Source organism: Triturus cristatus, chromosome 4_1 (assembly GCF_964204655.1).
Source record: "Triturus cristatus chromosome 4_1, aTriCri1.1, whole genome shotgun sequence".
NCBI lineage: Eukaryota > Metazoa > Chordata > Amphibia > Caudata > Salamandridae > Triturus > Triturus cristatus.
Genome location: NC_140585.1, coordinates 545,174,581 through 545,200,569, shown reverse-complemented (window position 1 = coordinate 545,200,569; position 25,989 = coordinate 545,174,581). Strand labels below are relative to the sequence as shown.

General features: G+C 43.3%; 1 protein-coding gene and 1 long non-coding RNA gene across 2 annotated transcripts in view; both read left to right on the top strand.

The window, feature by feature from the left end:
- Nucleotides 1-25,989, top strand: part of LOC146855203 (glioma pathogenesis-related protein 1-like) — a 1,108,037-nt gene that overhangs the window by 987,050 nt on the left and 94,998 nt on the right. The window lies entirely within an intron of this gene.
- Nucleotides 11,747-12,666, top strand: LOC146855204 (uncharacterized). Its single transcript, XR_014981288.1, has 5 exons — nt 11,747-11,828; nt 11,907-12,004; nt 12,101-12,161; nt 12,260-12,286; nt 12,434-12,666. It is a non-coding gene; the product is annotated as an uncharacterized LOC146855204 (long non-coding RNA).

The window sequence follows — 25,989 nt, the reverse complement described above, 5'->3', positions numbered from 1 at the left end:
ATACTTCTCTTACCCCCATCAGAAATATGTACGGTTGGATTATTTTTTTATTTCTAATCCCATTACAGGAGCAGCTGAGGTCGAAATACTGCCCAAACTAATATCTGATCATAATCCTCTGATCCTTCGGGTAAGATTACCGCAACTCTATAAGTACCAAGCACAATGGACATTCGATCGAAAACTGTTGGTTGATCAGGAGTATATCCGTTACTTTAAAATCTGGATAAGGGATTTTTTTTAACTTGAATAGATTTAGTGCTCCGCGTAACGTGGTTTGGGACGCATTCAAGGCTGGAGTAAGAGGGGAGATGGTAAGCTTTGTATCTAACCAAAGATTACAACAAGGGAAGAGGATTAAGCAACTATATGCCAAACTCAGAGATCTGGAGAAAGAGCATCTGGGCAAAATTGTCCGGGGGATGGAAGTAGCAACAACTCAACTAGATATTACGGTGGTCAAAGCTGAGATAGGCTCCTATCACTCCCAAAAAGCCGTGGCAGGGTATCAGACTCATAGGGCAAAGTGTTACGAATATGGTGAAACTGTAGGGACGCTACTGGCCCTGACGACAAGACAAAAACAATGAAGAGCCAGATATCCTCAATATGTAATCAGGGGATTCTATATACTGACCCAGGGGATATAGTAAAAGTATTTCATGAATTTTATGAAGATCTCTATATGGAGGCGAAGCAAGGCCCCCGCAGTGATATCTATGTGAGGGCTAGCAAAGAACATATGACATTAGGAGAAGATGTCAGTGAGAAACTCCAGACTGAATTCACACTTGAAGAGATACGAATAGCAATACAGCAGTTGGCCTCGGGGAAAGCAGCTGGCCACGACAAGATTCCATCGGAATTTTATAAAATCTTTCAGGAAGAGCTAACCCCCCTGATCTGGGATCTCTTCTTGGGAGTACAACATCTTGGGAACCCCCCAGATTCTTGGAAGGGCACAAATATTGTCATCTTCCCCAAGAAGGGTAAATCATTGGATAAGCCCACCTCGTATAGACCCATTTCCCTAATAAAGGCGGACGCAAAAATCTATTCTAAAATATTGGCGAACCGCCTCCAGAGGGTCATAGCGAGCCTTGTGTCACCCTGGCAGCATGGCATCGTTCCTGGACGAGATACAACTGATCATATAAGACGAGCAGTGGCCCTATTTGACATCGTAGGGGAGACTAATGGGCAGTTAGCTATGATCCTTCTGGATGCGGAAAAGGCATTCGACCGGGTGTCATGGGAGTATCTATGGGGCATTATGGCAGCCAAAGGGTTTGGACCCCGGGTTATCACAGCAATTAAAGCTATGTATAAAGCTCCCTATGCAAAACTACAGCTAATGGGCAGAGAATCAGAAATGATAAGGGTCTCCCGAGGTACTAGGCAGGGATGTCCCTGCTCACCAATTTTATTTGCCCTTTATATTGACCCACTTATCCAAATGTTAATTGAGAATAAGGTAATTGTCCCAATCATGACTCAGGGGTATGGAACTAAAATACTTGCTTACGCAGATGACATGGCGATACTAACACCTAACCCTGAGGAGGCTGTAAGGGAAATTGAGAATATTGCAATTGTATTTGGGAAAGAATCAGGGTACTTATTGAATAAATCAAAGACCCAAATAATCTGTACCGATAATATCACCTTTACGGACAACCGAAGAGTAAAGACTACTACGTATCTTGGAGTCAAGATTACACCGGATATTAGGCAGATTGCTCAAATAAATTTAAACCCTGTGATCAGTAAAATAGCCCTAGATCTTAGGCGAATGAACTCACTTCATTTAACTATTACAGGGAGGGTGAACGTTCTTAAAATGATAATGTTCCCCAAGGTTTTATACTTATTTAGGTCACTCCCGGTGGAAATAGAAGGATCTATAATTAAAACACTAGATTCAATATTTAATAGATTTATTTGGCAATATGGTAAGGTTAGGAGATCTCTTAAATTTCTTACTCTACCACAAGCACGGGGCGGGTGGGCGGCTCCTAATTTAACCTTTTACCACTGGGCTGCTCTGCTACAACAAATGAATATACTTTTTTAAAAAAAATATGTTAATAATGTACAGGATAAAGAGCTCCCAACAATTTATGAACTGGCACTAGGGGAAAAGGCGAAGGCATTATTTCTACGTAAAGTAGAACTAAGCCATTATAAGAAAGTACGATTTAAGATTATTCTCAGTGCTTGGAAAAATTGGGTCAGAATACAAAAACACATGAACATTGAGAAGATAACTAAATGCACACCTATCTGGAAGTCAATTTTGTCTCCCCCTGTGTACTATGATGTAATAGCCAAACGGTGGGAACAACTAGGATTACGGACGTTGGGGGATATTCAGCTAAACGGACAAGTATATTCGTTTAGCGAGCTGCAAAAAGAAGTTGGAATCTCGGACGGACATTACCTTAAATACTTACAAATTAAGGGGGTGGTTGGTAAATTGAGACCGACGATATCTAATGTTAAAATCCCACTGTTTGACACTATGGTGAAATCTGCTTGTAAAATCAAACACCTATATAGCTTGATGATAGAGCAAGCTCATGATGATATAGACAAAACTGAAAGAAAATGGGCCAACAAACTAGAGGATGAAGATATTGATATTGATATGACATTACAGTTAGGGCAAAAAATGCTCCTACCAGCTAATTTAAAATCACAACATTATAAGACGATCTATAAACTATATTTTACTCCGGCTAAACTATTTCAATGGGGAAAAAGGAAGGACGACAAATGCCCTAGATGTGGGGTAGGACCAGCAGAGGACATCCATATGTTTTATGGGTGCATACAACTGGATCTAATAAAAACTGAATTGGTAAAGTTTTGGGTAAGGATCCTTGATAAAACTGTAGAATTAACCCCTACGCTTATGCTGATTGGATATGATAGTAAGTTAGAACTGGATCGAGCTCAGACCAGCATCATATTCACCTCGGTTACCATAATTAGATTACTTATTGCTACCAGATGCAAGCATACACTGCCCCCATCTTTTCATGAATTTTTGGCTCGCTTTATCGCTGTCTATAATCTTGAACAGGCTCTGTACACCTGTAAGGGACATCAGGTTAGAAAATGGGGCACTAAATTATGGGCTCCTGTAACAAAATGGTTAAAAGGGTAAGGGTAAAGTATGAAAGACTTTTTCTTATACTTCTATGAATGTTTTGGCTATATTATTGTCTCTCTGTCACTTTCATTATTCATTTGGATTAATTAGCAAGCTTTGACAAATTGTTTAAAAAAAAAAAATGAAATGACTTGTTATATGTATTTAAATGTAATATCTCTCTGAATGCTGATAAATAAATAAATAAAAAGAAATATAAACATGATAAACATAATACACATTTGTATGTCTTGAAATTAAACTTGCAGTAGGAAAACAATTAAACATTTGTGAATTGCTCACATAATAATAATAATAATAATAATAATAATAATAATAATAACTTTATTCGATTGTAGTCTTTACAATCATAAAAGCACAATACATAGACATACGTTCATAATTAAATTTCATAAATAGTTTAAACAGAGCTATCCAGTTCCTTTGTAAGACAGGCAAAATATATAAACATCATAAACAAGAGTATCAGGCAGGATAAACAAGCTAAGAATATAAATAATTATACAGAATTAACCCCTTCAGTGCCCATGACGAGCTGGACTCGTCATGGGCCGCGGTGGCGCTGTGCCCATGACGAGTCCAGCTCGTCATAGACCCCGCCCGCTAATGCAACGGCCGGCACTGGGCGGGGAAAGGGGCGGGCACTGAAGGGGTTAAAAATCATTAAGGGGTACGACAATAATAACAGCATAATCATCCCTCCATGCTTTTCCTAAAAGTAATAGCTAATTTCAGAAAACTGCATACATATAAAGTGCAGTCACAATTCAAAAGTTGAAGAAAGTCAAGTGCTGGTTTAATCTGTGTAAATTTTAGTTTCTTTAGGCAAGGCTTTAAATATAACCTTCGAGGTACTGAGTAATAGGGACAAACAAATAAAAAGTGCGCCAAATCTTGCGGAGACTTTCCGTCGCAGCCGCAAGCAGGCAGCACTTGACCACGATGGGTCCCTCTTGGTACTGCCAGTAGGAGGTGAAACAGGTCAAAACGGAACCTTGTCAACAAAAAGCGATCATAGCCAGACATAGGCCATGATAAATACGGTTCCAAGTGTAAACATGTTTTAAGTAAAGCATGTTTCCTGACACTGTCTTTCAAAAACTCACCCTCCTCCCGGGCAAGGTACCTAGTTGTTATAAATGCTTTTTTCACAAATGTAACATCAGTTTTAGTTATAGTAGTTGGGGTTAAAAACAGGTCCGGCCGTCCCAGTTCAGTGAGGCGGTCTTTTATATATTTCAGCCATGCCATCCCAAGTTAGGGCTTCTCTTAATATGTCGTGGGTAAGAGGTATAGCATCATTTAGCCAAGAATTCATCCAACAAAGTATGGGGTTTGCTGCTAATCTATCACTAAGAAAGGGCACACCTAACTCCTCATGAACCGAGAAGTTTCCGGTTCCCCTTGGCAGCCTCAAAATCTTCTTTAAAAAGTTATTTTCTGTAACCTCTAGGTCTCCCGTCTGGCTGTAGCCCCAGAGCTCGCTACCGTAGCAAGCAACGGCAACGCTCTTTGCTTGATATAGTTTAAGCAAAGCAGCCACCGGGCTGTTGCCCATTTTTTTCGCAAATCCAAGTATGGCTGCATTAACGCGAGTCACTTCGCCCTTTTTTTTAAGGACTGCAGGGCCCCAAGATAATTGATCATCAAGAAGGACCCCGAGGTATGAGAAGGTTTTGGATGTTGGAATTTTTTCCCCATTTATGATGAAGGAATTTGGTTTTCGTGAACCTTGGCCAATTTTCATAACAAAGGACTTAGAGTTATTAATACTAAGGCCTCGAAACTCCATAAAAAAATAAAATGAGTTTAAGAGTTTCTGGAGACCGATTGCTGTCCTTGAAATCAGGACAGCATCATCTGCGTAGAGCAGAACCGGGACACCTCTTTGACCTACATATGGATAATCCGCACCTGTTCTTAACAAATAATCCTCTAAGTCATTAATGTACAGGTTAAAGAGGAATGGGGCCAGGATGCATCCTTGTCTAACACCCCGATTAATTCTTATGTCCCCCGTCACTTTCAAGTCTTGTGTATAGCGAACGTTTGCTCTTGTATCAGAATGCAAATCGGCCAATAAGTGGATTAGGTTCTGCTCAACGCCCATCTTTAGCATAATGTCCCATAATTTACCTCTGTCCACACAATCAAAGGCGGACGATAGGTCCATAAAAGCCATATGAACAGTTCCGTGCCGGGCCAAAGTATATTTACCTACAATCAAATATAGGTTCAGGCACTGGGTTACTGTTGAATGTCCAGGTCTGAATCCATATTGTATTGGGGATATGATTTTGTTCTCGTGAGCCCATGTTGTTAGCCTATTCAAGATTACACCCCCTACTACCTTAGCTACAGAATTAATCAATGAAATTGGTCTGTAGCATGATGGATTACTACGGTCGCCCTTTTTAAACACAGGAACTATAGTCGAATGCCCCCAAGATTTTGGACAACCCGAAGTCGTAGCTGCATTTATTACATTGGTGAGCACAGGGGCCCAAAGTGAGGTGCAAGATTTAAAAAGATCCGGAGGTAAACCATCCGGGCCTGGTGCCTTATTACCAGTTAACCCTTGAATAGCCTTTTCTACCTCATTGACCAAGAAACACAGAGAGTTCACCCCTGAAGTTAAAAGATCATGTTCTGCCTGTTGCTCATTGCTTTTAAAAATTGCACTAAAATGATTAATCCAATCCTCCTCTGGGATATTTGTTCCTAAAGCAGTGTCACTGGGATTATCGAATAAAGGTTTATTAATGATTTCCCAGAATTTACTACTATTTACCAGAGTTAAGGGGTCAAGCAGAGATTCCCAGGTACAGGCCTTAATTTCCTTTTTGCGTCTTTCAAGTGATTTTTTATAAATTAATCGGAGATTTTTAATTAGACCTGAATCTCTAGGTTTAATTTTTAATGCTTTTCTTAAATCTTTGCTTGCCTTGGAGCAAGTATGGTCAAACCATTTGGGGTTATTTCTAGCTTGTCCCTTCACTGGGACTAGCAGCATAGAGCCAACAGTGGACACCACAACCTCAAAAATGGCGATGGTTTGCTCTGGAGAAATAGATGTTAATACGCAAGCCTCAAGTTCCTGGCCACATAACTTATTGATTTCATTATATAAATTTTCATGATTTACCAAATTCCATTTCAGGCGACGTTTTCCTTTTATACATTTTAAGGTCCCTCGATCTTTACGGTGCGTTCGCAGTTCGAATACACCCCCACCCAATCTAATAGTTAAGGGATTGTGATCACTATAAATGTTCGATTGGATAGTGAAACTAGAAGCCTGGGTGGCATGGTCTGTAGATAGGAATATGTGGTCTATAAAAGACCCATAGCCTGATCCTTTAAATGTTGGAACGTCATGAACCTTAGTCTCAGGCACCATAGACATGGCTACAGACAAATTGTTTTCGTTTAGCAAATCATTTAGGAGAAGACCACACCTAGTGTGGTTAAAATGGAAACCATTCACGTTGTTACATCCCAGAGACCCCATGGGAGTAACTCGTGGGTTACCACAAGGGTGTACGTTAAAGTCTCCTGCTATCAGTAAATTACATGACATTGCACCTGCACCTTCTCTCAACATTTCTTTCAGAGACAATATATTACAATCCCCTTGACTGGATATAGCATTGTAAAAGTTGATCAAAGTCAGAGCGTATTTACCTCTCTTTAGTTCAAGTATTTGCACATTTCTATTTGCATGATGTCAGTTACATATAATACAAGAAAGAGCCAAGTTTATAAAAATAGCAAAGTCCCCCTTTGCTCTACCGCTAGCTGAGGGAGCTGCTGGTCTGATAAAACTTTGATATCCTTCAATGAAGACGTTGTTATCTTCCAACCATGTCTCTTGGAGACATATAACAGTGTGTTTTTTAACAAATGCCAACCATGCAGGATCACTTATTTTATCAGCCAAACCTGCTACATTCCAGGAGACTAAACTCACGTTATAGACGTCATCAGTCTCAATACCAGTGAAAACTTCAGTAGGAGAAAGTTCTGATAAACAGTTTGAGTGATCAACATGTATAACTCACGAGTTTTCCATAGTAGAAGGATTTGGTTCTACAGGGGCTGGATGAGGATTAAAAATTTCAGACGGATAATGCAATATACTGTTGTGCTCGTATTCGACTGGTACAGGGCTATCTCTTGAGAAAACTATGTCTGACTCAACATGGTTATTAACTGAATCAGCAATTAAAAGGGGAGGGATTGCTACTTGTGTAGACTCAATTTTACCATGGGTAGAAGTGCTAAGCTTGTAAACAGTATATCTGTGTATGACTGTTATATCATGCAGTCAGTCAACCCCCTCTAGGTCATTCTGTTCATGTAAGGCATCAAATCTATTTGAAATAGGTACATTATAGTCGATATCAAGATGTTTTTTTTTAAAATGATTACGGCGATAATGCAGACCGTGTGGTGCCTCCCATTTTTCATAGTGGGATGTTGAATAATTACCCTGTCTAAAATCCCCTAATACATCAGTCCTATATTGCGTGTAGTTTCTTGTGGAGTAAGGAGGATAGTTCATTGGTATTACATCATTATAGTATGAATTACAATTATCATAGTTTGCCTCTTGTTCTCTATTAGAGTTTGGAAACAGTTTATTAGAACTATAAGCACTTGGGGGATAAAAATAGCTTAGGTCCATGGTGCGAATCAAGCTGTTAATCGGGCCTTCCTTCCAACTGGTAATGTGCTTTACTGCATAGGTATCCTTAAAGGTAACAACAATGCAATCACCCTCGGTAGATTTATATCTATGGCCCACCCAATCGACCCTCCTGACATTAGTTATTTTACCACTAATATGACGAGGGATCGGTCTATGTGCGGTTAGCCAGTGGCTGACTTTATTTTTCAGGTCCCCATATCTCTCAACCTTACCCTTTTCTAGTTGTGGAACACCTATCATTACTATAGTGTATGGGTAAGATTCAGGAGGAAGATTAATATGAATACATTTTTTATTTTGTTGTCGCAACGTAGGTGATTGTACTGATGGTATATTAGTAGCTACGTTTTCTATTAATATGGACCTTTCAGGTCCAGCCTGGACAACAGGTGGAGCAGGAGATAGACCTTCCGTGGCCCATTCACTTTCATCACTACCCACTGATGGGCCGACTATAGTAGTAGACATAGTCAATACTACTATTGTTCCGTTGTTTTCACTTAAGGGCGGTTTTAGTTCATTATGAACTGTTACACCCGGAGAAGAAAGAAATGATGAGTTAAGATCGACAGTTTCTACATTGTTAATCTGTAGAGATTTAATAAGAGATTTGGGCATGCTAATGGAATCCTTGCTCTGAAATTTCTCAGCCTTCACCAAACGTTGCTCAATACTATGTATTTTATCTCTCATAGGCTGGAGAAGGGAACTAAATAACTGCTCCAGATCTGTTAGATGTAATTCCTCTGGTATACCCATCCTATCGGTTTGACATGACTGGTCTATTAAGATTTTAATATCCTCTAATTGTTTTTCTTTGGGGAGTAATACATCTTGCTTTGAAGGTTTTACACTCACATTAGGAGTTTTTTTAGTTAATTTAGCCAGTCTAAAGTTTTGCCAGACGTCTTTTGCTGAGGACTTATGATTTCCTAGCGGTCTATAAGTTTTCCGCACAATTTATTTTGTTTTTTTGCCATAACGCCGTTTCAGCTTTTTTGGAGGAGAAGAAGTATCTACTATTATACTGTTAACTAGGGGAAGGCTATCTGAAAATGCTTCCCCATGGGGGATTTGATGGTAAGTTTCCTGGATAAGATAAACATGAATTATCTCGACAATTAGTAACAGACACGGAACTTCCTTCTATGCTGATCGGTGGCGCAGGTGAGGTTAAAGATGTATTATTTAAACAACTTTTGACGCTAGGTAACCCTGTAAAAGAATGTACTAAAAATGAATCCTCAGCATTAGAGGAGGACTCCAGAATAATATTATTAACAGTTGTGTGCAGGTCAAGATTTGGAAAGCACATATTTGGAGTTAATGAAAGACGCCTTTCCGTGTTTTTTGCTCACATAATATTTTTCTTTGTGTGCCACAAGATTATTGTGGCACTCACACCCAATGCATTTCGGGACGCTGGGTCCCTTCGTCAGGGGTATTCTGTAAGGAAAGAAGAGACTATTTTTAAATGGATGCATGCAGGGTATCAAGTGAGATGTTAAAAGCTGATGTAGTGTGTACACCCGTCATGCTCCCTTCACCACGGTGATCTCAATAAACAAGATACCTAACTATTACAACACTTACTGACTTGACTCCATGACGTTGATCCCTCTGTATACAAAAAGACAAAACAAAGGAAACAGATTCTAATACACCATGACCACATTATTGGGAAACGACAAAAATGTCTGCCAAGTGAGATCATATACCTGGTAGATGTACGCTTTTGGAAGATCGATGTATAGATATAATGCCCACGCTGTGGGACGCCTGAAAGGAATACAAATACAGAAGACCAATATTGAGCTCTGCAACTGAAAACCGTGATATTCAAAACCATGGAGAGTCTATAGGTGATGAACTCACCTCCCAAGGTAAATGAGTACAGAAGTAAAGCGATCGTCCGTAAGAGAGTTCAGGCTGATACCAAGACTTCTTTGTGTGATCCAAGTGCACCGCGGTACCTATGAAATATATGTTATCGGTTAAAATATACTCCCGATATGGATTTTCCGAGATGCGAACAAAATCTAAGACGCCGACCTAAACTTACCGAGAAGCATAGATAATCAGGCTAAAAGCCGGTAGGTGATGCGTAACGTGTGTGCTCCGAGAGGGGTAGAAGACTTCCGGTATGTGAAGCTGGCGCGAATGGATATTTAAAGGAGACTGAAAAAGGACTTAACATAGGTTTCGAATGTGGAGCATGCGCACTCCATCCGGTATTCTAAAGACGAGAAACCGGACGTGATAACATAGAACGAAAACTACTAACATAGAAACTGGACTATGAGACTATGAGAAAGCTTGCAAAGAGACATGGCAACAAGAAATTAAGAATTATGTCCAAAGAGGGTATCCCATAGATCTTCTAAATGAACAATTGAACAAGGTGAAGAATCAACCCCGTGACAAACTACTAACAAAGGCCACCAAACAATTGAACACACGCACTGCATTTGTGTCCAAATATTCCACAGCATCACCTGCCATCAAGATAATTATATGTAAACGGTGGGATTTACTTGAATCAGAAACAGATTTCAACAAGCTATTTTTGGAGAAACCTTTGTTTGCATACACTCAAGCACACAACCTGAGCGAAATGTTATCCAAAAAGAGTAAATCTTCATCAACCACGGAATGCACAACCATTAAGAATGGAACACACAAGTGTTGGAACTGTATTCACTGCAACAACGCAATTCCTGGTGACATCTTGTTACACCCTCGCACTGGCGCCAAGATCCAAATTCGCAGCAGGACGACGTGTAACTCTGAAAATATAGTTTACGTAATAAAATGTCCCTGTGGACTGTTATATGTAGGCAAAACAGAAAGGAAGATGAAAATACGACTTACGGAACATAAAAGCAAAATCCACACGAAAAGCACTACATTTAGTTTAGCAGTACATTGGGAAGAACAACATCATCAAATAGCACAGTTAAAATTTCAAATCATAGAAGAAGTACCAAAAATCCCTGACAGAGATAATTCGAAATATCTCTTACAGAGAGAAGCTTTTTGGATTAAGAAATTACAGACCATGATGCCGTACGGCCTTAATGACAAATTTGAGATGGCTTGTTTCCTCTAGATTCATGCGCTAATTATCTGTAGAATCACAATGGGCTCCACACGCGGTACCACAAAACTATTGTGAGACATTTTACATGTAGAAACTTACTGACACTCACATTAACATCACTGACACTGACACTAGACCAACACTTTCACATTGATGTATTTCATCTAGATTGTGTCAATTTATTATTTGAAGATTAAACCATATGATTCACTTTGTAATTTATTTGTTCCCACAACCTTTTGCTCTCGTGTTTTGAACTGCATATTATGATTGTTCTTTAACTTATTGTTATTTTTTGTCACTCACGTCCTGATCATGAGTTCAGTCAATTTTACACCCGTCATCACATTAGCTTTCTAAAAGTATACTGATAGCGATTATCTCATTTAACAAATCACACACAATTTACATGACTGTGCACTTTGGTAGATAGCTTCATTGTGTTTAACCATGTATTTTCATAGCTTAAACTCGAATTCTGAAGTTCGTTTTTAGCCCCTTAGAAATCGGTTTGCTCTTCGTTACGTTAGGATTGTGTTTACTTTCAGTCTTGAACATCGGACTCTATGTACATTTCGCCGACAAAACTCGCTCATAGTCCAGTTTCTATGTTAGTAGTTGTCGTTCTATGTTATCACGTCCGGTTTCTCGTCTTTAGAATAACGGATGGAGTGCGCATGCCCCACTTTCGAAACCTATGTTAAGTCCTTTTTCAGTCTCCTTTAAATATCTATTCACGCCAGCTTCACATACCGGAAGTCTTCTACCCCTCTCGGAGCACACACGTTACGCTTCACCTACCGGCTTTTAGCCTGATTATCAATGCTTCTCGCTAAGTTTAGGTCGGCATCTTAGATTTTGTTCGCATCTCGAATATCCATATCGGGAGTATATTTTAACTGATAACATATATTTCATAGGTGCTGCGGTGCACTTGGATCACACAAAGAAGTCTCGGTATCAGCCTGAACTCTCTTACGGGCGGTCGCTTTACTTCTGCATTCATTTACCTTGGGAGGTGAGTTGATCACCTATAGACATTCCATGGTTTTGAATATCACGGTTTTCAGTTGCAGAGCTCAATATTGGTCTTCTATATTTGTATTCCTTTCAGGCGTCCCACAGCGTGGGCATTATATCTATACATTGATCTTCCAAAAGCGTACATCTACCAGGTATATGATCTCACTTGGCAGACATTTTTGTCATTTCCCAATAATGTGGTCATGGTGTATTAGAATCTATTTCCTTTATTTTGTCTTTTTGTATACAGAGGGCACAACGTCATGGAGTCAAGTCAGTAAGTGTTGTAATAGTTAGGCATCTTATTTATTGAGATCACCGTGGTGAAGGGAGCATGACGGGTGTACACACTACATCAGCTTTTAACATCTCACTTGATAACCAGCGTGCATCCATTTGAAACTAGTCTTCTCTTTCCTTACAGAATACCCCTGACGAAGGGACCCAGCGTCCCGAAATGAATTGGGTGTGAGTGCCGCAATAATCTTGTGGCACACAAAGAAAAATATTATGTGAACAATTCACAAATGTTGTTTAATTGTTTTCCTACTGCAAGTTTAATTTCAAGACATACAAATGTGTATTATGTTTATCATGTTTATATTTCATTATGAATTTTTGACCAATAAATTGAATTGAATGGATGAAAAATCACAAGCTGTGCAGGTTGCAGTCCTAGTCACCTAGTTGGGTCTAGGCCACTCATTCTGTTCATTACACATATGCTCCGCAGGCATATCAGCAACCGAGCACGCATATCGTCACACATTTAGTGAGGTTCTAAAATTGAGTGCGCTTCTCACCACATCCCTCCTCCTCCATTCCACCATCTGTCGCTAAGAGCATGCCCACTTGGGACCTCTCCAAGTGGGGTTTCAGGCGGTTGACATGCAGGACCCTCAAGGAGTTCCTGGGAGACCGCAAGTCCACCAAGTAGGTAACCGGACGTTTGTGCTCCACAACCTCAAATGGTCCGGTCCACTTATCCTGGAGCGCGCAGGGCTCCACTGGGGCCTTAACCCACACTTTCTGACCAGGCTGAAGTTCTACCAGAGTGGCATTCTGGTCGTAGCACCGCTTCATCTCCTCCTGGCTGGCTTCCAGATTCGCCTCAGCGAGTTGCCTGAAACGCCTAGTTTGGTTCCTAAAGGCCAGTATGTAGCAATATACATCCTGGGGAGGTTTCCTGGGAGATTGCTCCCAGCCTTCTTTGACCAAACTTAGACGTTCTCTCACTGGTTGTCCATAGAGAAGCTCAAAGGGGCTGAACCCTAGAGATTTCTGTGGCACCTCACGGTACGCAAAGAGTAGGCATGGTAAGAGGATGTCCCACTTACGCCTCATGGGTTCCTCAAGACCCATAATCATGCCCTCAGGGTTCGGATGAACCTTTCAACCAACCCATTTCCTTGGGGGTGGTAAGGAGTGGTAAACTTGTAGGTCATCCCATACTCCTGCCACAGGGACTTCATATACTTACAAATGAAGTTAGTACGTCGTCAGACACTACCTCGCGAAGGAATCCCACTCTGGAGAACATTTCCATCAGTGCTCGTCCTACCATGGGGGCCGTCACTGTCCTCAGAGGTATGGCTTCCGGGTACCGGGTGGCATGGTCCACCAAGACCAGGATGAACCTGTTGTCCATGGCTGTCTTGGGGTCCAGTGGCCCCACAATGTCAATACCCACCCGTTGAAAGGGGGTGCTGACCACAGGGAATGGCTGGAGAGGAGCCTTACGCTTCCTCCCACTCTTTCCACTTGCCTGGCAAGTCTGACATGTCCTGCAGTGAGTGTCTGAACCTCTGCGCATTTGGGGCCAATAAAAGTGGGTGACAAGCCTCTCAAAGGTCTTGTCCTGCCCCAAATGTCCTGCCAATGGCACATCATGAGCCTACCCCAGTAGGAAGGCTCTGAAGCGCTGGGGTACCACCACCACACGGGCTGACCCAGGCTCAGCAATCTTAGGCACAGAATACAGGAGACCATTCTCTCAGTAGACCCAATATGACCCAGACTGATCACCTGCTGCCTGGTCTGCAGCCTGCTGCCGCAGACCCACGAGAGAAGGGCACTTGCTCTGCTCCTCACAGAACTCCTCCCTGGAGAGTCCTCCTTCTTGCTGCCAATGGGTCAGCTCAGGCAGGTCCCCCAGTTCAGCTACCTGTTCCCCTGTAGGCTCCAAGGCATCCCCCTCAGGGTCTGCTCCCTCCTGGACTGTGGGAACTTCGGGGGCCGATTTCCCGCGCCCCCTGCCTCCTCTCTCCAAGGCAGGTACCTGGGCCCCCCTCTCAGGCTCCAGGTCCTCTTGAGAACCCCTACTGGCTGCCATGGACCGTGTGGTAACACACGCTCAATCAGGCAGTCCCAACATTTCCAAATGAGCACTCCGCTCCACCTTCGCCCAAGGTGAGCTCTCCAGATCGTTCCCTAACAAACAGTCAACAGGCATGGCGGGCCTCACAGCTACCTGAAGAGTACCAGAGACCCCCAAAAGGAACCTGAGCCACCTTGCCGAGGCTCTCTGTGTTGTCAGTGGCAACAACTGGATAGAATGCATTGGGGACAACCTGCTCTTGAGATACCAGATGACACTTGACAGCTGTCACACTGGCTCCTGTATCTCTAAGAGCCTCCACTCTATGGCCATTGATGGTCACCCACTGCCTGCATTTCTTAGTGTTATCAGGCAGTTGGGTCCTGGAGACCACCTCACAGTCTCCTAAAGAGACAAGGGACATCTCTGCGGGCCCCCACCCACCTTAGGCACCCATCTCCACACCCAGGGCTAAACTAGCCATCTGCCGGGGGGCTGCACCAGGTAGTGCTGTCTTCACAAACTGGCGGCACCTAGGATCATTCGCTTTATGACCCAGGTCCCCACATTTGTAGCATCTCAGGGGTCCCCCTTGAACAGGTGGACCTGTCGGGCCCCTGACGGTTTCTGTTGGGGAGGCTGGGAACCTTTCCCTTGGTTCCCTTGGGGATTACTTTGGGGCCTTCTCTGGAACTCCCTCTGTTTACCCTGGTCCCCCCCACTCTTCAGCTGGGGCCCTGCCCACTCTTGGCTTAATCTCCCACGTGACCCTTGTGGACCCTGGTACTGACCCAGCAGTCCACCTCTTCAGCAAGCTTCCTAGGATTAGTCAGCCTACTATCAATCAGGTGCTGGCGTAGCTCTGGAAAACAATTACTGGACAAGTGCTCCCATGCAATCAAATCAAGGACCCCCTGAAAATCATCAACTTTGCTACCCTTCACCCAACCATCCAATGCTCTGCAGAAAAAAGTGAGATATTCCACCCAGGTACTGTTCTCTACATTCTTGTAACCCCTGAACTTCTGTACAATTCAGGAGTTAAACCATACCTGGACATTAATGCATCTTTCATGTGGGGATATGAATTATAGACTTCAGAAGGCAAGTCTAACAGTGTGTCCCGCCCCTCACTAAGGAACTGCCCCCACAACCCCACTCCCCAATCCTTCTCAGGGACCCGGTGGGAAGACATGGCTACCTCATAGGCCTTGAACCACTGCCCAATATCATCATTCTTGAAAAATTATTTCACCACATCCATGGGAATATACACTCTAGATTCAACAGACAATGACGTTGTGCTGCCACCAGAGAGAGCAATTTCTAAGCTCCTGGCTTTCAATTCCAACTCCCTGAAACATTTCCCATGATCCAACTGCATTTTCTTTTCCTCTAGGACCAGTTTTCTATTTTCTAACTCCAGTTGCCCACCCAACTTGAGCTTGGCCAGCTCCATCTCATGCATCCTGTTTTCTTTCATGTCCTCCTGCTCTTCTGGGGACAGGCCTCTGGCAGAAACACTGATACCTGTTGGGGAGACTAATCTCCTCCCTACTGGACCCAATGGCCCACCTAACAGCTCATCTACATCATCTGCCCCCTCCACATGCTCAGGGGTGCTCCTTGCTTCAAACCAGCACTCAGCGCCTTTTGCAAATTCTCCTTTCTGGCGATACCGGTTGTAGAAACTTTGAACCTCCTGCAGAAGTGCTTGAGCTGGGTAACAGTGTAGCATTCCAGTTTCTCTTCCTCCCAATCATAATCAACAGATACTTTCTTCATGGTGGTTAAACTTGGCAGTTCTTTTAAAAAATGGAAAGTCCCAGAAAAACAATCTACCAAAAGTATGTGGTTGCGTTTTGGTCTGCACTCACTAGTAGTGTTCACTAATCACTGTACATAAGTCCAGAATCCTCACCGCTGACCACCAATGTTAGATTTGGGGGTCTCTAGGTGGCATAGATAGGTACCTGTGACAAATAGAGACCCTTGCGTCTAGTCAGGGTAAGGGGTACACTCCTAAAATAACCCCTGCTCACCCCCTTGGTAGCTTGGCACGAGCAGATAGGCTTATCTCAGAGGCAGTGTATAAAGCATTTGTGAACACATACAGTCATCAAGTGACAATTCTACAGATGGACACCACACAAGTTTTATATCAAAAATAAGTATTCTTTATATAGACTTATCACAAGACCATAAACGACAAAAATCCACAATACTGTTACTTTAAAATGGTAGAATTTAGCTTAGTTCTCTTAAGATGGTAAATGCAACACTCAGAGTTCAATGTACCTTAGATGCGACACGCAGGGCAACGAAAGTGTTGCAAAGACGGTGATGCGTTGAAGATCCAGTGCAAATAAACAAAGATGGCGCTTCCTTCTTGATGCGACACGCTCCCCGGTGCTGCGGCAGCGCCTGATGCGACATCGATCCTCTTCTCCGTTGATGCGAGATGTTTCCTCGCGATGCAAGCCGCGACAGGCCCTGCGACATGCTTCCCGGTGATGTGGCGTCATCTGCGGCGACATCGATCCTCTTCTCTGGCGATGAGTCGCGACAGGCCCTGCGACACGCTTCTCGGAGATGCGGCGGTGTCTGATGCAACATCGATCCTCGTCTCCTGCGATGATCCGTGACAGGCCCTGCGACACGCTACCCAGTGATGCGGCGGCACCTGCGGCGACGTTGATCCTCTTCTCCTGGCGATGCGAGGTGCTTCGGTGGACCTGCGTTGACTCAACAATTCTTCTGCGACCCACTTCCCGGAGATGCGGCGGCGACTGCGGCGACGTCGATCCTCTTCTCCGGCGATGCAAGGCGCTTCGTGTTGTGAAGCGGCAGCGGCAGTTCGGCGACACACTTCTGGTTCTTGAGCCGCGCTTCCAGCCCCTTGCGACACGCAAGTCCTCAAAAAGTCCAGCACAACTGTAGGCACTTCAAGACAACTCTTGGGGAGCTGGTGGGTGAGGTCTGTTGTCCCTGAGACTTCAGCAGGAGGCAAGCTCTTTTCCAAGCCCTTGGAGATCCTTCACACGTTAAATAAAAATGCACACAAAGTCCTTTCTCCTTTCTATGGCAACCACTGCAGGTCAATCTCCCAAGCAGCACTTCAGCTTAGGGATAGTCTCTCCTCATTTTCTTCTGGTTCCACTCCTCAGCAAAGGTTTCTTCTTGTTTGCCAAAGTGATCTAAAGTTCTTGGGTTTGGGTCCCACTATTTATACCAAGTTTCTCTCTGTTCTCTGAAGACAGAGAGGCATTTGCCTAGTCCAAACCAGTTCTGGTCAGTCCTGGAGCACTTTGTTTACCTGACTCCTTCTTTCCTTTCAGAGTGCAGGGCAGAGACATCAGATGCACCACAGGAGGTGGAGCCATCATTGTGGAGGGTAGGCCCAGCCATATTCAGGTCCCAGGTGCAACTCCTCCCACCCATCTAGATGTAGAGCTCTCTATTCAGCCCTGTGCTGACTCACCCTGTCTCCTGGAATCCCCCAGCCTATGTCACTCAAACTCCAGACATGGAATACACAGCCTAGCAGAGGCAGGTTTGGGTGGTTAGACAAGAAAATACCTACTTTCTAAAAGTGGTATTTTCAAACACAGAATATTAAAACCAACTTCACTAAAAGATGTATACTATTTTATCATTCTGAGTTCAGGCATATTAAATTCGAATTTCTACCATGTTCCCCGAGTCAGTTAGGATTATAATATGTAATATTCAAACTGCCCATTCTGGCCTATGGAGAACAGGTAGCCTTGCAATAGTGAAAAACAAAAATGGCTGTAATTCACTATTAGAACATGCCACACACACCAGGGCATGTTCTACCTTATACTTACAATGCACCCTGCCCTTGGGCCTACCATAGGGGTGTCTGATATGAAGAAAAGGGAAGGTTTAGGGACTGGCAAGTGGGTGCACTTGCCCAATCAGCATGACAGTACCAGACTGCACACAGGCTCTGCAATGGCAGGCCTTAGACACACTTTTACAGGCTGCTTCTGTGGGTGGGACAACCAGTGCTGCAAGCCCACCAGCAGTATCTGGATTACCAGCCCTGGGCACTCCTGGTGCACTGTACTAGGGTCTGACAGGTAAACCAAACCAACCAATCATGGAATCACTAATTCATACAATAGTTTACAATAGGGAGCACTTGCACTGTGGCACTGGACAGCAGTGGCACAGAGCCCAAACCATCTAACACCAGCAAAAACACATGAGGCAACAGCAAAAAATGGAAGGGAGACCCACACCAAGCTGCCAGGTCTAACAGGAGCCATCACTGTTAGCAGCCAACTCCTTTGGGATTTTAGGGAGACATACAAATGTGGTAGAATATGACTCAATATCTGGTCCTCGTACCAGAAGATGCAAGGGTTGATGCCGCAAAGTATCTCCAAGAGGGAGAAAGGGCCTTGGTAGAGATAATTGACTGCACAGTTGATTTCTCCTCTATGATATTAAGACAATTAGCTGGAGCAGCAGTACTGAGAATTCAAGGCTGGCTGGAGGCACCAGACCAGAAATCCAGAGCAAGATCTTGAATATGCCATACGACGGGGAAGCGTTATTCGACAAACATATTGATGGTGCTCTCCAGGCTATTAGGACAAACACAGACTTGGCCAAGTCCCTAAGAACTCTACAAACGAGGGGACAATCCTTTCAAGGAGTAAGAGAAAGAGCTTCCTACTCTCATCGAAGAGGATTTCAATCATATAGACAATTTCAGCCCTTTTAGGGGCCCTATCTTAGACGTTCGGAAGCACAACAAATTCTTGAGAAACAATCCTTTAGCATTATCACCCTGTAAGATATTTTATATCTTCTCAATCACTGGGACCACATGAAGGGTCAAGACCTCTGGGACACATATTTTCATGTCCTGATTCACCCAAAGCATTGAACATATCTAAGATTTGTGATAGCTGACTCCTACTAAGAATTAAAAGTCCTCCCCTGCAGACTAAATTCGGCTCCACAAATATTCACCAAGTGTCTGCCACCACCGCAGCTCAAGACAGGAAGGAATGCAGGTATTTCCAAACCTGGACAATTGATTAATAAAAGCTGCAACATCTTGGCAAGCCACAACAGATAGTTTAATCTGCCTCACACTCTTAAAAAAACTGGGTCTCACAGTCAACAACCTAAAGCCATCCCTCATTCCAACAACAACGCTGACTTTCCTAGGAGCAGTTCTAGATACCAACCAGGATAAAGCATTTGCCTCACCAGAATGGTAGTCCAGGATTCAACAACTTACTCAAAGGCTAAGCAAAAGAAAGTCCTTTTCAGTTCGATTATACAAATCACTTCTAGGAATGCTAATTCTCTTGCTTTCCACTAATCCCAAATTACAATAGGTGCAAGTTCAAGGGTCATTCAACAACATCATTCGGATTATCCTAACCATTGTAGCATCCATGCAATGGTAAGCTCAGAGTGAAAGAATTGCCAAAGGGATACAATTTCTGTCCCAGGTTTCAGACTCTATCAGAACAACAGACACGTCCTTAGAGGGATGGGCCACTCATCTTCAGGATCTGACAGTCAATGGAAAATGGGACACCTTTGAAAAGAAGATGCACATAAACCTGCATCCCAGAATAGCAGGACCATCCGTGCTAATCAGCGCCAGCATGTACTGTGTCAACAAACGAGGAGGAACAAGGTCTTCAGCCCTATCACAGCAAGCTCAAGAAATTTGGTAGTGTGCCCCGCAAAACCAGATAATGCTGAGGGTGGAACATGTGTTTGGAGCAACCAATGTCTACGCGGACACGTTAAGCAGCGCCACCTTCAGCCGTAATGAGTGGGAATTCAATTAACAGATTCTAGAACACATCTTCACTCACTAGGGAAACCAAATCTGGATCTGTATGCATCCAAGGACAACTGAAAATGCCAGTACTACGCAAACTGGCATCAGCAGGAAGGGTCGCTGGGGTGCCAACGGTACCTTGGATTACAAATAGGACCTTGAGGGTACCTTTATAAATACACACTAGTTGCAAAATGAGCATTTGTGAAGAGTGGCCTGGTAACTCTTCTGAAACCTACATCCCAGCACAAATATTGATACTAATGGCACTGGTAACTCTGGGATGGGTGGCACAATTACTAGGGGATCACAAGTGGGACCTTGAGTGTACCCTTAGAAACTTACTAGGCGCATCAGTAGTTGCATGTCTGAAACTCTCCACCCGCCTCCCCAGCCTCTGCTATTCCTCATTTTGCCCCTGAGTTTCACTCAGAGATTTAAACTGAAATAGCACAAATCCTCTTTATTCCCCAAACCTTATAATTCCAAAGGGGCTTTTAACGTCCATTTTTGGCCCCATCAGAATTTAAAGGCCGTGTAACAAGCCCAGGTAGTTGGTATTCACCACATTCCCAATAGCCACTATCATGTGCTCATCTAAAGCTCACCAATTAATTTACTACTGTGGAAAATCTCATATGATGGCAGATTTCTCCAGTTGTAAGCGCAGTTCACAGTCTATAAAATCAGTAAATCTGGCCACAAATTCAGCTTTTTGCTGGGACCATTGCATTTACACAACCAAAGATTCTGAAATCGGGTCCATATATGGCAGTTACAGAAGCTGATCAGAACTTCAGATATGGGGAGAGGATATGGCCTAACGGCTAGAGCGGGCAGCCTCGAAGTTGAGGAACCAGGTTCGAGTCTAGGCAGGCACACTGTGATTCTGGAGAAATCATTTAATCTCCCAATGCCTAACAAAATGAATGTGTCCATCTGTAACACAACAGGTGCTCATGTAAAGCGCTCTGGTAACTTTGGGTCGAGTTCGCAGTATATAAAACTCCCCCACCCAAAAAAAAAAAAGATAATTTTTTTTGTCGTTTTCAGGGTTAGGTGCTCAGAAGCCTTTGCGCTTGTTTTCTGTCAATGCAGGAACTTTGAGACTGTTCACACTCCACTCTGGGGCCGAACATTATTAATTTAAGAAAGAATGAAAGAAATAGGTTGTCTGATTGTGGCAATCAGCACTTTTCCAAAACAAGTTACAACATTCATAAACAAGCATTTGCAGTGCAATAGGTCTCGCATTTAGGAGAGTTTGAGCTATTGGCATTGTAAATGACAATGCCTTTTATTTATGTGTTTTGAAAAGCTGCAAGCAGTGCGTAAACACGCACTGTGTACTTATAGTCCTTGCTTACGAGAAGCAAGGCTGGCAGTAAAAGAGGCGCAGTTATTGCCAGCCTTGCTTCTCGTAAGCAAGGACTATAAGAACAAAGTGCGCCCTTGCAGGTTTTCAAAAAACACAAATAAAATGCATTGTCATTTGCAAAGCCAATAGCTCAAACTCTCCCAAATACGAGACCTATTGCATTGCAAATGCTTGTTGTTGAAGCTTCCTTGCTGGGAGCTACGGGTAGCTTCACACCTAGATGCATTGGAGGGGAAACAAAGGCTCACATCTTATCCCTTCATAGGTACTGAAGAGAGAACTGCTTTTGACTTTGTTCAGTCTCTGTATATAAGAGATATACATGCACTTTAAGAATGTCAGATGTGTTGTTTGCCCCAGTATTTACACAAATAACGGTTTAAATACCACTATTTTGTTTTATTTCTTTTATAGCACTTTAGCACTACTGTAGTGCTAAAGCGCTATAAAAAAAATAAAACAAAATAGTTATATTTATATTGTTATTTGTGTACGTTTGATGTAAAACACTCTGACACCCTGCTTTGGGATGAGTACTACCACTTCTCATCCCAATGCAGGATGTCAGAGCTCTTTACATCACACATACAGATTATACATTGAAAATAAATCGTATGTGTGTACATCAGTGTAAAGAATGTGTTACATAAGATAGTGAGGGTTACAAGGTGTAGAAGCCGCATGACCTTACTAACTCACTGTACTTTCTTCGATGGATTACAATTTATGGACTGCAAGTAAGAAAAGGATCTCTGTCTTAAAAACAGTAACCCAGTTAAACCTTTACATAAAAAAATCTGTCATCTGTATGTTACATAATGTGCTTTGTAGGAGGCATATTAACTCTCTTTGCTACTTTGATTCAAAACTAGGACTAGGCAAATACATTATCATCCAGAGTCATTTTACGATTATTATTATTCCCTGAGATTTAGCTGGTGCACAAAGATCTCTGCAGCAGGTGCCTTAAACCCATAAGATATTTTAAAATACAGACATTCCAACCAATTAAGCAGAACAGTTTTACTGCCACGTTTCTCCTTGTTGCCAATTTCTTTGTGGCAGGGTTTACAAACAATAAATGTAGAAATTGAGGCCCAGATTTTGAGTCAGGGTTGTGTCAATATGTTGGCACAACCCCAATGGAAAATCTAATTTGTTAAATATTATAATGCACTCAAATGTTCTCATGATAGACCGGCTAAACATATGTGAGGTCTTCAGATCTGATGTCACTTCCTGTGAGGTCATGGGTTGTGATGCCACTTCCTGTGATGCCACATGTGATATCACACGCTTTGATATCACTTCCTGTGATGTCACTCATGGTGATGTCTGCCTAATTTGATGAGACCTCCCGCTTCTGTTTTTAGAACATGAGCCCTGATAGCCCCTGATAAATAGGACACGTTACAACATACATGTTTACAACGCATGCCATAACAACGCGGTCATTACAACGACTGCGTTGTTACGACGCATACCATTACAACGCAAGTCATTACAAGCACTTGCTGTTGGGGGGCGCTGGAGTTGGAATGGTAACATTTACTTTTCAAACTCCAGTCTGTGCAACAGTAGGGAAGGTGTTGGATTTAAAATCCAACTCCTTCTGTACCCTACAGCAGGTCGTTGTAACAACGTGCGCTGTAATGGTATGTGATGTAACAACGTGGTGGATGTAATGACTGCGTTGTAATGGCATGCGTTGTTTTGACTTCGTTGTAAACGATGTTTACCGCCCCTGATAGATAGCATGGCAGACATATCCACCATGTGCCACGTCTTAAAAAAACAAGCATTTGCAATGCAATACGACTCGCATTTACGCAAGACCTATTGCATTGCATCACGGACAAGGGGAGGGGGGAGCACGGACAACTGGAGTGCGGGCGGAGGGAGGGGGGAGAAGGGGTCGAGAAGACACGGAAAAAGTAGTGCTCACAGTCTAAATAACACATACCGTACCGTGTAACACTCTAAGTAAAGGGTCAATATCCATGGGAGGGTGCAAATGACAACATGGCCATAATAAGGAGGGACTAACAAGCCTCATAATCAATCAGAAGGCAGTATTTACGAAAGACAATGACACAAGCCTATTCAAAACATGGGTGGAGCTTCCACTGCATACTCCATTACTGCATGCCTCGCAGAGCAAGCAGCGCATGTGCGCTGCCGCTATAGGCTCGACCTAATTGTAAAGTATCACTCCGGTATATTTAAGTAGATTTCAAGTAGCTTTATTAGCAACTCTGCATAGCACATATATTCAAGTACATCTTATTATGGCAACATTCAAAGGTAACTGTCATCCCCAAGAACTCCCACTACCCTTAGTTCTATCTTACCTCACTGTGATGTAAGATACATTCCAGACGTGTAATGCATCAACAGCACACTAATGAAAGGTACAAAGCTGCAGTCAGTGAACACCCAACATCAAGTCTAAAAAGAACCAGTCGGGAGGGCCTCTGTAACACCCACTGCACAAAGGTCACAGGTAGACAGGTAAGTCTCCATAAAGCTTCATCTACTTTGAAACGCAAAGTAAGGAGTCTGCAACAGCCTCATTTGACTCATAGCTCCAAAAGAAAATGAGCTCAAACAGCCTCACAATTATATATGTACACAGTGCCCAAGCTTACCCAGTCGCATATGGCGCTCGGGTACCTGCCTTATTAACAAGCAACAGGCAGCAGCATCTAGAACAAACACACATGCAAGCAATCAAGCAGTTGTCCAGATTAAACTCTCTTGCGGTGCTGTAGCACCCGCTTGCTCAGCAGAAGGCAATCATTCAATCGTGTGGTATTGGAGCAGCTGCTACAGAAAACAAATGCGGGCTGCTCGAACAGCTGCCCAATTAACACTGTATGCTGCACCCGAGCAGCAGCTCACTCACATTCATGTACACGTCACCAGGATAGCCGTCTGTGAACATTGTGCCCAAGCAGCTGCAGATAAATCACACACTAGGAAGTGGCAAATCTTTCCTTTAGAGTGGTGACTGTCAGAGCGAATGGGCACAATCCCTTACATAGTAAGGAATGCAGAAGATGAGGAGGTGCTTAAACGTTCTTGTGGTTTGTGATGTAAGAAAGCATAAATAAGTATATGGCAGCGTTTTGTTTTAAAAAGTCCGACGGAAAGCACCCTTTCACAGGGAACTCTCGATTTGGATACTGGCCCCCTTCATAGCCATGGGACTATACTTGTCCTTTCAACCTTTGAGGGAGGGTGGATGCTAAGTTCTTGCCGACCTTTTTCCCAACGAGACCTTCATCACTTACGAGCAAGCAGAAGAGAACTCGGACGGGGGCAATTCCTACACTTCCGGGGAATTCAGGACGTAGTGATAACCACCTGGCCACAGTTCCTGGATATTCCACCCCTCACACACAACCTAGATATCCTGCTCATGTGCGGTACAGGTCGCAAACTGATTTCTCTCCTCTACAAGGCTATGAAACAGGACTCTGCCCCCCCCGGTGCTGCCATCCCGTGCTGCATGGGAGAAGGATCTCGCGGTCCAGCTGGAAGAGAAACAATGGGCACGCATAGGCGCCCTCACACGCAAAGTTTTCTGCAATGCCAGGTTCAAATTAACACACTTTAACTTACACTTTAACTTCCTGCATCGCACCTGTTAGACCTGGCACCTTGGCGTGAGTCTCCCTTCCACTTTTTGTCGCTGGGCCTCATGTGTTTTTATAGTGTTGGCCGCTCAGAGCACTGTGCCACTGCCAACCAGTGCCACGGTGCAAGTGCTCTCTATGTAAAATGTATATGTTGGTTGGATTCCATGATTGGCTTATTTGGTTTACTATCAGACCCCAGTAAAGTGCACCAGGAGTGCCAGGGGGTGTAAATACAAATGCCGCTAGTGGGCTTGCAGCACTGGTTGTGCCACCCACAGAAGCGGCCTGGTAAAATATGTCTAAGATCTGCCATTGCAGAACCTGCGTGCAGTCTGGTACTGTCATGCTGACTGCGCAAGTGCACACACTTGCCAGTCCCTAAACCTTCCCTTAACTTCATATTAGTCACCCCTATGGTAGGCCCAAGGCAGGGTGCATTGTAAGAATAAGGTAGGACAAGCCCTGATGTGTGTGGCATGTCCTAATAATGAATTACAGCCATTTTCGTTTTTCACTATTGTAAGGCTACCTGTTCTCATAGGCCAGAATGGGCTGTTGAGATTGTTACATCCTATGATCGTAACAGACCCAGGGAACATGATAGAAAATCGAGTTTAGTTTGTCTGAACTCAGAATAATAAGGTACATCTTTTAGTAAGGTTTATTTTAATATTCTGCATTTGCAAATGCCACTTTTAGAAAGTTGGCCTTTGCTTGCCTAACCATTTCAGCCCGCCTCTGCGTATCTGCTGTCTGGCTTGTGTGAGTGACAGGGCTGGGGAAACCCAGATGGGCAGGGCTAGGT